This window comes from Furipterus horrens, unplaced genomic scaffold (genome assembly GCF_987537825.1).
Source record: "Furipterus horrens unplaced genomic scaffold, mFurHor1.1.pri manual_scaffold_7, whole genome shotgun sequence".
Taxonomy (NCBI): Eukaryota; Metazoa; Chordata; class Mammalia; order Chiroptera; family Furipteridae; genus Furipterus; species Furipterus horrens.
This window is the reverse complement of record NW_028327177.1, coordinates 118651246-118663493: the sequence shown is the minus strand read 5'-3', so window position 1 is coordinate 118663493 and position 12248 is coordinate 118651246. Positions and strand designations below refer to the sequence as shown.

The 12248-nt window shown below is 37.0% G+C and overlaps 1 protein-coding gene across 4 annotated transcripts in view; it reads left to right on the top strand.

Annotated features, from left to right (window-relative positions):
- Positions 1–12248, top strand: part of TBC1D5 (TBC1 domain family member 5) — a 463871-nt gene that overhangs the window by 361498 nt on the left and 90125 nt on the right. The gene's annotated exons all lie outside the window — the stretch shown is intronic.

Genomic DNA, 12248 nt, shown 5'->3' with positions numbered 1-12248 from the left:
TTACAGAAAGAATGGCTGATTTGGACTTGAATGATCAGAAAGGCTTCCAGTTGGAAAAGGCATTCCAGCTAAGCTTTGAAGAATTGTCCTGGAAGATGTTATTACATCTTAAGAAAATGGCATAATCAAAGACCCTGAGAATGCTGAAGTAAGTGGTCAGGCTGGGCCTGGCAATTCTCTACTCAGAGTCACTCAGTGACCCCTCAGGGACATAGTGTCTCCCTCTTAATATCTCATGTGTTAGCAGACACTAATTATTTTAAGTCCATCAGATGTGTAGGGAGTCTGTTTGATAGTATTTTATTTGGCATTAATTTACATAATGTTCCAACTTGTGTGTTATTTTTCAATATAAATAAAATAAATGTATTACGTTTAAGTGAAAAGTCAGTGTGGAAAGGATTTCATCCCAATGATTTTTACTAGATGTCCTACCTATAAAGGGTTACTTGTTAACAATATAGGGTGGGGCAAAAAATATATTTACAGTTGTGAGTGCGTGGAACACAGAGCTTATCCCTGCATTATTAATTGTTGTATTATTTTCTGTTCAAACAACTGTATACTTACTTTTACCTAACCTTATATTTGTTCAAAATAAGCATGTCATTGTGTAGATCTTTAAAGACACCATTGGGAAGGTTAGTCACTTTAATTTTGGGTGACTGAAGAGAGCCATGAAACTCTGTGGCAAAGATTGCTCTACATGTGTTTGAGGAAAAGGTTCCCTTACTGATTTTCAAACAATTACAGTGATGATTTATTTTTCCTCAAGTTAACTAAAGAAGAAACTAGAATCCAAGGTTAATTCTGTTCTTAGTAACAATAAACAAAGCAAAATCTACAAACCAATCCCCTGCTTTTTATTTTATAGCTTATAAATAAGGGAAATCTAGTTTTTTTAGGGAGAGATATTTATTTTAAATAGATTACTTAAGCTTATAAAGCTATTAATCCTAGGTGCGTGTGTTTAGAGAGGCACTGTGAGGCCCCAAATGTAAAAAGTATTAAAGTATTACAACATATTACAGTGAAATGTTTGTGATAGGTCCCTGAGGTCAAAAAATGAAGTGGCTGCCCCGCTTCACGGTGACTTGCTGTTTTACCCCAGAGAAATCATTTAACATTTTGCTGCCTTAGACTCGGATTCATTAATTGTTTTCTTTAAAAGGGCTAGGTGGCTAGTAAGGCCTTAATTAGCCTATAATCCTTAAAAGTAATTTGTAGCTCTAAGTGCTGTGAGAACCTAGCTAATCACTTATTTTCCTTATTATAGATGAAGTAGCTTAAAAGAAAAGACACTACTATCTTCGTATTGTTACAGAAATTGAAAGTTATAAATCACAAATTATGACAAAGATTATAAACTTAAAACTGACATAAGACAAAAAAACATAATTCTTTTTAATATAAGTAGTTTGTGCACAATAAATATTTTAACTGCCTCTTAAGTATATTAGCTCAGTAAATATAGTATTGCTAATTTAAAATATTAAATATATTGAGTTTTATAGGCATAAAAATCAATGCATTCAAGTAGTAAATTGCTTAACTGTAATCAATTAACTTTTTTCTTTAAATACTTTAGACAGAAAGTTATATATGTTCCAAAAATGCAAAAACAAAACAAAACCACAAAATGTTTTATCATGGAGAATTTTTCAAAGCACTTTTATGATTACCGTGTTGGGAAATGTAAGTTAGGTTTCCATCCTGTCAGGCAGTGGCTGGACCACTCAGATGAACCTAGAGCCGCCACCACAGAGGGAAGGCCCCAGCTCCTCCAGGCAGAAGCCAGTTTGGCTCTGTGAACCGGCTTCCCTTCTAGCATCTGATGTGTAGGGTCCTCAGATGCTACTAGAAACATTTTTCAGGTGTCTTTATATGATTTGAAATAGTTCTTTATTTACTTGGTTGTTTTTCCTGGCTTTGAAGAGGAACTTTTCATTTCTCTACATTGTTTCATTTCTCCACATGGTTTTTTTCTTCAAAATACTGTTTTAATTCATTCCCCTAAAATTTACTGAGCTCCTGCCATGTATCAAGAGCATCTAAAATTTCTCAGAAGTCTCGGTTGAAACCTGTAAAGGAGGATGAACAGGATTTGTGGCAAGTGATAGGAATATCCACGTGGCTAATTCTCTCACCTCCTTTAAATCTCCTCTTAGATCCAGTCTTAATGAGGCCTACCCTAATCACCCTGGCAACTGCCCTGTCACCCCACTTCCCCCCACCCCAGAATTCCTGATTCCTGACCATGCTCTACCTTTTTTCCATAGTGATTATCACCTGCTATCTTAGTAGATAATTTACTTATGTATGTCATTTTTTTATTTTCTGTCTTCCCCTGACAATATATCAACTCTTCGAAGACAATGCTTTTATATTTTTCCAATTATAGTTGACATTCAATATTATTTTATATTAGTTTCAGATGTACAGCATAATGGGTTAGACATTTAATTTAAGAGGTTCCGGTGAAGAAGGCAATGCTTTTAGTATGTTCTTTATTACCCAAGTACCTACTGATTGAATGAATGAACAAATGAATGAATGAACAAATGAACAAACAAACAGTGACTAATTACCCCAACTAAACCCTCAGTTTTTCTGCTGGAAGAGAAATTTATCTGTTAATTATGATTTAGTTCAAGTGTTTATTGCCTCTGGTGCCAGGTCCTAGGGCTATAATGAATTAGGGCGACACTGTGCCCTCTTTACTGTGTGGCAGTGTAATGCAGTAGATACAACTCGGGTGCCAAAGGAGTACCGCGGGAGCAAATACAGACTCCCAGACATTCTAAGGTAAATCGCTCTGTAACAGGACCCAGAAATCTGCGTTTGTACCTCTTCTGAAACTGGTGGGCCATGGACGACACTTTAAAAAGCAGGCACTAGGTTGAGAAAAAAAAAGTACCGCACAAACGGAAGGGTAAACACCGAAAAACAGAAGCCTGGCTCTAAACTGATGGCTTCTGAAATAGAATGTGTGCATATACAGTGACCACACAAAGATAATGCAGTGGAATCCTGGAAGAAAATAATGAAACTTCTAAAAAAAAATAAGAAAAACTGAGCTTTAACAGATTAACACTGGTGCCTTCAAATGGCCCATGTGTTAGCCAGTCATGTATCACCTCTCAGGTTTCCTAAGGGAAGAGGAGACCTCCCCATACAAAGGCATTGACAGCAGCCCTTTGCTTCCACCACCTTGTGCCTCATTGCCATTTCCACATGCCCAGTTAAATGGATTCATGGCTTATGTTATCTTAAATGATAGCATGTATACCATACCAAAGAAAGGTCAGGGGCTGTGAACATCTATTGTGGGCTCACTAGGTATGTCCTTAGAAGAGTTGTAAAATATAATTTCATTTTGAAGAAAATAAACATAACTTCAAATTTGCTTACTTCTGTTGCGATGACAAGTAGCTGTCAATAATATGGTATCATGTGAATGTTTTTGAAAAAATAAGCACTTAATTGGTTCCTTAAAGGTAATGGTAACATTTTAATAATGAGAGAAAATAAGAGCTTTTTGAAAGAAATTCATGCTATGGAAAGAACATTTTGAAGTTGAGTATTTGGAAATGTTTCATCCATTTGTGATGTTCTTGCCAACGACAATTTAAGTGTATCACTTATTTAAAACTCTCAAATTACACTAAAAAAATTATGGAAACAGAATTTTCTAACTAGGTTACTAATCTTCCAAATGAAGAGATAAAATCAGGTTTGAATCTATTTTGTAAAATATAGAAATGTAACATCTTCCAATTAAATTTTAGGAAGAGTTACATGATGGTTAATTTTATATGTCAACTAACTAGGCTAAGGGACGCCCAAATAGCTGGTAAAACATTATTTCTGATTATGTCTGTGAGGCTGTTTCCATAAGAGATTAGCATTTGAATCAGTAGACTAAGTCAGAAAAGATTGCCACTCACTAATGTGAGCAGGCATCATCTAATCCCTTGAGGGTCTGAATAGAGCAAAAGGGCAGAGGAAGGGCAAACTCTCTCTCTCCTCTAGGACATCCATCTTCTCCTGCCCTTAGCCACCTGAACTCCTAGTTCCTGAGCCTTCAGAATCCAGGACATATAGCAGCATGTTGTCCCATTCCTCCCCAACCCATCCCACCCTTCTCACTTCATTCCCAAACCTTCTTTTCCATCAGGCCTTGGAACTTTGACTGAATTATACCATCAGCTTTCCTGATTCTCTAGCTTATGGGTGGTATATTTTCAGTATATCTCAACTTCTGTAATCACATTGGCCAATTCTCATAATAAATCTCTTACTTATACATATATATCCTTTTGGTTCTGTGTTTCTGGAGAACCCTGACTGATACAAGCTGATTTACATTAAGGAAGATAGAAATTTTATTAGCCAGATCTTAACAAATACCTTGGCATAACTGATGGATTACAAAATGAATACCATGCTTTAGCAAGGACGTCAAATGATGGCCTTCCTCCATTCAAATCTATGACTCTTTGCAAGCTAACTTTTCCCAAAATTTATTAACAAAAAATGACCATTACAAAGCATTTAACCAAAATATTCAAAAAGTAAAGAGGCATGTTCAATCATATTACTACTGTTAAATACATGTTTAGGAAGTACAAAAAATACCATTATAAATAAATTTTTATAAAAATTAATTTAAACATAGCTTACTTCATCTCTGTCTCATTTAAATATTTTATTGTTTATATTTTCTAATGTACATAATATATTAGTAGTATGTGCATATGATTTGTAAATGTATAAGTATACTCATATATTGAGGGCGCAAAACTATCATAATTTAACTATAAGCAAAGGAATAATCAAAATTGAAGAATCCCTACTCTAGACCAGTGGCTCCTAAAACTGATCTACTTGATTTCTAATCTTAACAAGGATGAGTCTTGAGATTGGCTCCTGGCACACAAGAAATTCTAGAGTCCCCCCCCAGATACAGCCATAAGCAAGGGCTTCTTGGGAAGACACAGGCCTTACCCTTATCCTATGAATAGTGGAGTTGTAGTGATGCTTCAATAGCTTCTGGACTGAGAACTGTACCTATTCCATCCCAGGTCTCTTGCTTTGTTCTTATAACTTGGACTCGTTATGTACTTTTTCTAGATGACACTGATGATTAAAAAGTAAGTCCTTTTAAACATTCTGTTATAGGGACATTATTCATTTTGTAATTTCTCTTGAGGTGGTTGAGTCTCTAGAGATCCTGTCATAATACCCTCATTTCCTCCTGAAGCCTGATGAGGGTGAGGTGAAACACCCAAAGTCATCCACAATTCAGTGGCATAGCCAAGACCCATCCCGCAGACTACTGCTCCCAACCTGGAGGCATCTGTCACGCTCCTCCTCCTTGGCCTTGCTCTCCTTGCAAACCCCTAGTGTATAACTTTCTCGCTTTTTCCACACTCACCATTACTCCCACTTCCTGTGTTACCACAGGAAAATTAAGCCGACTCTTGGGTATTATACAATACATACAAAACTGCATTTCAACTCTATTATCCCTCCAAGGACAGTTGTTTACTTCTTATTTCTCATTTGTTCATGGTCTGAATATTGACTTTGAAAATTGGTTTGCCATTAGTTTGAGAAGGCTGGACCCTCAGGTTCCCATAGTGTTAGACCCAGTGAAATTGATGGGAAGAACATATAAAAATAATAATAGCAATTTCTATTCTATAATGACATTGACCTTTGGTTTCTTCCTTAACCATATGGCTCCAACCGCTGCCACCCATAAGGAAGACAATAAGACAAAAGTAATAAAGTAGAAAATGAGAGGAAACCAGTCATAAGAGCCAATTCAAAGGGTTAACAGTGATAGTATAAAACACAGAAAGTAGCTAGCCATGTAATATGAAAAATAGTGACATTTATTGAAGAAGATAGAAGAAACATTGTACAAAAGATAATGATGTCTCAGTACCCTTTAAAGTAGGGACCTTGGGACCTCACACAGTTCTCCCAATTGCCATCAGCTACCCTGAATCTCATCAATGGTCTGAAATATCTTCCCTTTCAAAGGTTTTTGGAAAATCCAGAAGTCACAGGGCACCAAGTCTGGGTTGTAGGGAAGCTGAGTCGCCTGGGTGATTTGATATTTCACAAAAAAATTACATGAGACATGATGCATGAGCAGGTGCATTATCGTGATGAAGCTGCCAGTCACCAGCTGCCCATAGCTGTGGTCTTCTGATTCACTATAATAGTTTCTGTGGAGGAATGTTCAAACTTAAGGCAAAATTTGACACAGATTTGTTGCTCTACTTGCTCAGTCATTTTGAATGCAATGGCCACACAGTACACATGCTCACTCAATGGCGTCTACCAACCGCACTGGCTAGTACAATGAAGTCATCATTGTTCACATGTGCACATTCCAGTCCACTCTCCTTGGCTGCCAGGTTACATCAATGTTGCATAAACCATTGTCATTATATTAACAATGTTTGGACTTTTTCTGGACAGACCTCACATATAAAGAACTCTTACAACTCAATAGTAAAATGACAAATAACTCAATTAAAAATGGGCAAAGGATCCAAAGAGACATTTCTCCAAAGAACATGTACAAATAGTCCATAAGCAACGTAAGAAAATGTTCAAGATAATTAGTCAACAGAAAAATACAAATCAAAACCACAATGAGACATCATTTTATATCAATTAGAATGGCTATAATAAAAATGACAGATATAACAAATATTGGCAAAAGTGTGGAGAAGTCTGAGTCCTCATACACTGCTGGTGGGAATGTAAAATGGTGCAACCACTTTACAGAACAGTTGGACAGTTCCTCAAAATGTTCTATATAGAGTTACCATATGACCAATAATTCCACTGCTAGGGATATATCCAGGAGAAATAAAAACAAATTTCCACACAAAAACTTGCACAGGAAATGTTCGCAAAAGCATTATTCATAATAACCATGACACAGGAACAACTGAAACGTCTACAAACTGAAGAATGGGTAAACAAAATGTGGTATAGCCACAATGGAATATTATTTGGCAATAAAAATGAATGAAATATTACCCTGGCTGGTGTGGCTCAATGGATTGAGTGCCGGCCTATGAACCAAAGGGTCTCCAGTTTAATTCCCAGTCAGGGCACATGCCTGGATTACAGGCCAGGTCCCCATTTGGGGCTGCACGAAAGGCAACCATACATTGATGTTTCTGTCATTCTCTTTCTCCTTCCCTTCCCCCTCTCTAAAAATAAATTTAAAAAAAATATTTTTTAAAGTGAATGGAGTATTGATATATGGATAGACCTCAAAAACATTTTAAGTCAATTAAAGAAGCCAGTCACAAAACAAACAAATAAACAAAAAACAACCCCCCCCCACACACATTATGTATGATCTTGTTCCCATTTACACAAAATGTCCACAAAAGGCAAATCTATACATATATAGAGAAATTTGTTTAGTGGTTGCCTAGGCTAGGGTGGGGGAAGTTTTAGTTGAGGGGGAGAAAAATGGAGAATGACTGTTAATGGGTTCTTTTGGGGGTGATGAACATGTTCTAAAATTAGATTATTTGGTAGTTGTATATTGCTGTACTAAAAACCATTGAATTCTTTGCTTTAAATGAGTGGATTCTTATTGTATGTATTATAAATTATATCTTAAGCTGTTAAAAACAAGAAATATGATATGTGCTAGTAGATACATACACACACCCTTTTTTGGAAAGAGAAAAGGGCTGATCCAGAAGGGAGACTGGATAGAGACTTGTGTGTGTGTGTGTGTGTGTGTGTGTGTGTGTGTGTGTGTGTGTGTGTGTGTTTTGTACTGTTGTAATTTCTTTATCATGTGCCATATTATTCCACTCCCATTTTCCCAACACTGGGAGTTATTTCCACACAGGCTTTTGGGGCAGGGATGATTTCTGATTTCTTCTATATACATTTATGTACTAAATTAAAAACAAAACTTAACTCTTTAGTGCTACTTAACACACAAGATACAAAGTACTTTATATCCTTCTCAGCTTAGTTTTATACTCATTATATTACATATCATGGTTAAACAGGCATGCAAAATATTTCACAATTCTAGCTAAAATTTTTTACCGAAGATCTGTTATACAGTGTTATGCTTATGCTTACTTTGTAGTCAACCTTTTTGACCTCTTACAGAATTGGCTCTTTCTACAGAGCCCTTTGACAATCTGGGAGTTCATATGCCATAAGGCTGACCCTTAAAAGCCACCTAGAATCTTTAAATGGCACCAACTGCAGGACTTCACTCAAACTCTCTCTCTCTCTCTCTCTCTCTCTCTCTGTCTCTCTCTGTCTCTCTCTCTCTCTCTCTGTCTCTCTCTCACACACACACACACACACACATATAACCCCACAAAGGGAATCTTTCAGATCCGATAGTATTTCTTTGTGATCTTCTACATTTACCCTTGAGTTCAACCCTTCTTGTCCAATACTTCTTATATTAATTTCTCCACTATCACTTCTATGCATAAAAACTCCTAAACCTCTATTTCTGGCATCAACATTTCAGACTGCCTCTTAGAATGCTAGATGCAGGACATGAAAAATCAGAGACTGAGAAGTTCTATAGTTCTGCCTCTTTGAGCATTCCTGTGGCAAAGCCATACTGCTGCATAACCGTGACCCCCGCTGTAGTTCCAACCTGTCTTAATTTTTGCCTTGACTATTACAAGTCTATAATCTTGTTTCCCCTCTGATTCGTATGTATAATGTCACCCAGATCACCTTCCAAAAATTTTAGGCATGATTTTATTTTTCTGAATCAGGTCTCAATTGCCAATCAAATGAAGTTCCAATTTCTTAACATGACATTCAAGGACCTCCGTGATCTGGGTCCTAAAATACTTCTCATATTACCCACTATGGACCCTACATTTCACTCCAGGCTTTATTTTAGGAAAGCTGTTCTCTCAGGTTATACCTGTCTACTTACTGATCTCTGCTTACTGAATGAAATGCTTATCACTCTTAGTTCAAATACTACCTCCTACATGAAGCTTCTTGTGAACTTCTAGTTACTCTACTACCTCCATTCTGACAGCAGGCCAATTTCAACTAAACTTTGCGTTTGTTCCATCTTGCCTTGCATTGTGGTTGGTTGCATACATGTCAGTCTTCCACATTAAGTTTCCTGAGGGCTGAGCCCAGCCCAGATCTGTGTATCCTCTCTGTCTCTAGCCAAGTGTCTGGCACGTGGTATGTGCTCAATGATTGTAAACTAGATAAACTGAAGAGCTTGCCAGAATCTGGCTTTGAAAAAATCCAGCTGCAGAGAAGTAGGGTGAGAAAGCATTTGCTACACGGGTATGCACGGCAAATGGAAGGCTCAGAGAGAAGGCATTTTTTTAAATGCCCACACAAGTCCTTCCCTCGGTATGAGATGGGCTTAAGCCAAATATGCTACCATTATGCCCATTTCAGAAAGAAGGCCCAAAAAGGCTAACTGGCAATAAGTGTGACTTCATACTGCTCTCAGTTTTTCTGAATGAACAGAATTCTAACCCCTACACCCAATCATGTAGTAGTATATTCACAATTCAGGTAACAGAAATGGAAGGAAATGCAGTAAGGAGTAACAAAAAGCAGCCTGTTCCAGCAGGGAAATCAGTAAGAGTGCACAGGGTTGACCATGACTCTCTGACCACCCCTGTTTGATGGGTTATCTCACAAAGAAGCAGCTGGTTAAGCAGATACGGATGGTACCCTACTTTATGAAGTAAAACACAGGCAATGTAATTAACGTTTCTTAATTGAGTTGAACTCCTTGTAGGCAGTAGGCTGTCTGAGCTCACTTGTCTCATTTTTATGATGTGATATTGTATTTGTTTGTCTAGATCTTCATAGGAGTTTTACTAGAAAACTTTGAGAAGCTGGATGTCATTTTAAAACCAATCAGTGCTATGTAAGCTGGATGGGAAGAAAGGTTGTGAAGTTGCCAGTAGGAGAAGGGCAGAAAGAGCAGCCAAGCAGAGGGAAGAGAACTCAGAGTTGGAGAGAAGAGAATAAGGAAGAAACGTCCTTTAGTTTCCTCCCTCCGTCAATCCAGGATCCTTCCATCCAAATATTTCCTATGTGTCAGGCTCTGTGCTAGGTACCAGTGGTACAGTGTTACACATAGTCATGACCTACCCTTAAGGAGCTTATACTAGAGGATGAGACAAGCAAGTAATTACATCAATGTAAGACTGCACCTGAGCTTAGAAAAGGAGGTTAATGGTGCTATGAAAGTGCATAATAGGCTCTTTTTATTTCATCAAGGAGATCAGGGAGGACCTCCCAGAGGAAGTGACAAGGGAATGGCAATTTGAAGGAAGAGTAGTTTTTAACTATGTTTGTGTCATGGGGAAAAGGTTATGAAGAAAACATAGTAAGGGAAGAATGGACTTAGATTGATTTTGTTATTCTTAGAGTTCTCATTAGCTATTAAAGTGTGATTTCTTGTTTCTAGACTGTACTATTTAATGATTAATGATATCTAGAACCTTCAAACTTTAACTGTATATACAATTACATAAAAAACAATAGTTTTTTAAAAATTAAATAATAATATACTGTACTATTAAATTATTTAGTAAGTTGTCTATGAAAAATGAAAATTAAGAGGTTTAGGAATCATCTCAGGTTATTTACAAGGCATCAGTTGAACACTAACTTTCAAGGAAAAAACCCACAGCTTAAATATGCTGCAAATGGAGTCAAGCCCATTTAGTCCTGCTTCTTTCTCTTAGAGAATGGACACAGGACATCAGCTGTCACTGAGTGGGTACTAAACATACTAGGCCCTTTGTAAACACTATTCGTATTTGCAGAATTTTCACAACAAACTCATCACCATTTTACAGATAAAGAAATGGGTTCAGAATAGTTAATAGTTTGGCCAAAGTCATGGAGATGATAAGGATACAGCCAAAAACTGAATTTATTTCTCTCTTCAAACCTCTTCCAGCTACATGTAATAGTGGCTACTTTCATTCATACAAAGGTTCATGCAAGAATGAAGAAAAGTATTAATTCTTAGTTTTCTTTTGGGGCTAGCTAATCTTAGTTCTAGATATACAGCCTTGATAATTTTTTGTTTTGATGTTTCTTTTAAATAATTAGCTGATATATCTTCAAATAATATTTCATAATTTTTCACATCAAAATTAAGAATGAAAAATTGGGCATATTAATTTAATAAGGATCTGGTTGGGAAAAGCAGTGTTATCTATATATTTGAAAATAATTATCCCTTTGCTATCAATGGCACTATGTTGCTAATTTATTTTCAACCCTAGATTTCACAGTATTTCCATTTCTCTCTCTCTCTCTTTTATAATATTTAATTTATTGGTCTTTAGAGAGATGGGAAAGCAGGGAGAAAGAGAGGGAGAAAAACAGCCGTGTGTGAGAGATACATCGATTGGTTGCCTCTCTCATGCGCTCCAACTAGGGATCAGGCCCACAGCTCAGGCATGTGCCCTCGCTGGAATCGAACCAGTGACCTTTTGCTTTGCAGTACAACATGCAACTACTGAGCCACACCAGTCAGGGCTTCTCTGCTTCTTTTTATTTCTTAGCCATTGACAGTCTTTTTGCTTGTCTTTTGTTTATTTTTTTCATGTCACTGCTTCAATCTGAAAGGACACTTTTATTTCCCATTCACTGTACAACCCAAATATGTCAGCAACTTTCAACAGGGTTATTTGTTTATACTTTATTTCAGTTGACCTCTCTACAACATTTGTCACTGTTTTCCTGTTCTTGGGATTACCTACCCTTAGGCAATTGGTTTTCCCACATTCTGAGTTCTCTCTTTATGCTCCCTCCTCTTGCACCTGTTATGTCCTATGATTCCCTTCCCAGCTTTTCCCAGTATATATTCCTGGAGATCACTTACGTTCCCTCAGTTACAATTAATAGCCATATTCCAATATTTCTTTATTGATATCTCTGATTCAGGTCTCTCCATTGAGCTCTACACACACATTCCCAGTTGCCTTCTGGAAGGCTCTACCTGGATATCCCATGGCCAACTCAAAATCCACTCATTATCCAAACTTCTTATACTTACAAACTCTTACAAACTTGCTCATCTACACATTTTCCCAGCAACTCAATCAGTAAGTAGATAGTTGGGAAATGTAATTAATTGTATCATTTTGTTGATGTGATCCCAAACGTTCCTTGTAATTATCCTCTGTTTTTTTGTTTTCAAAAAGCTCATAATT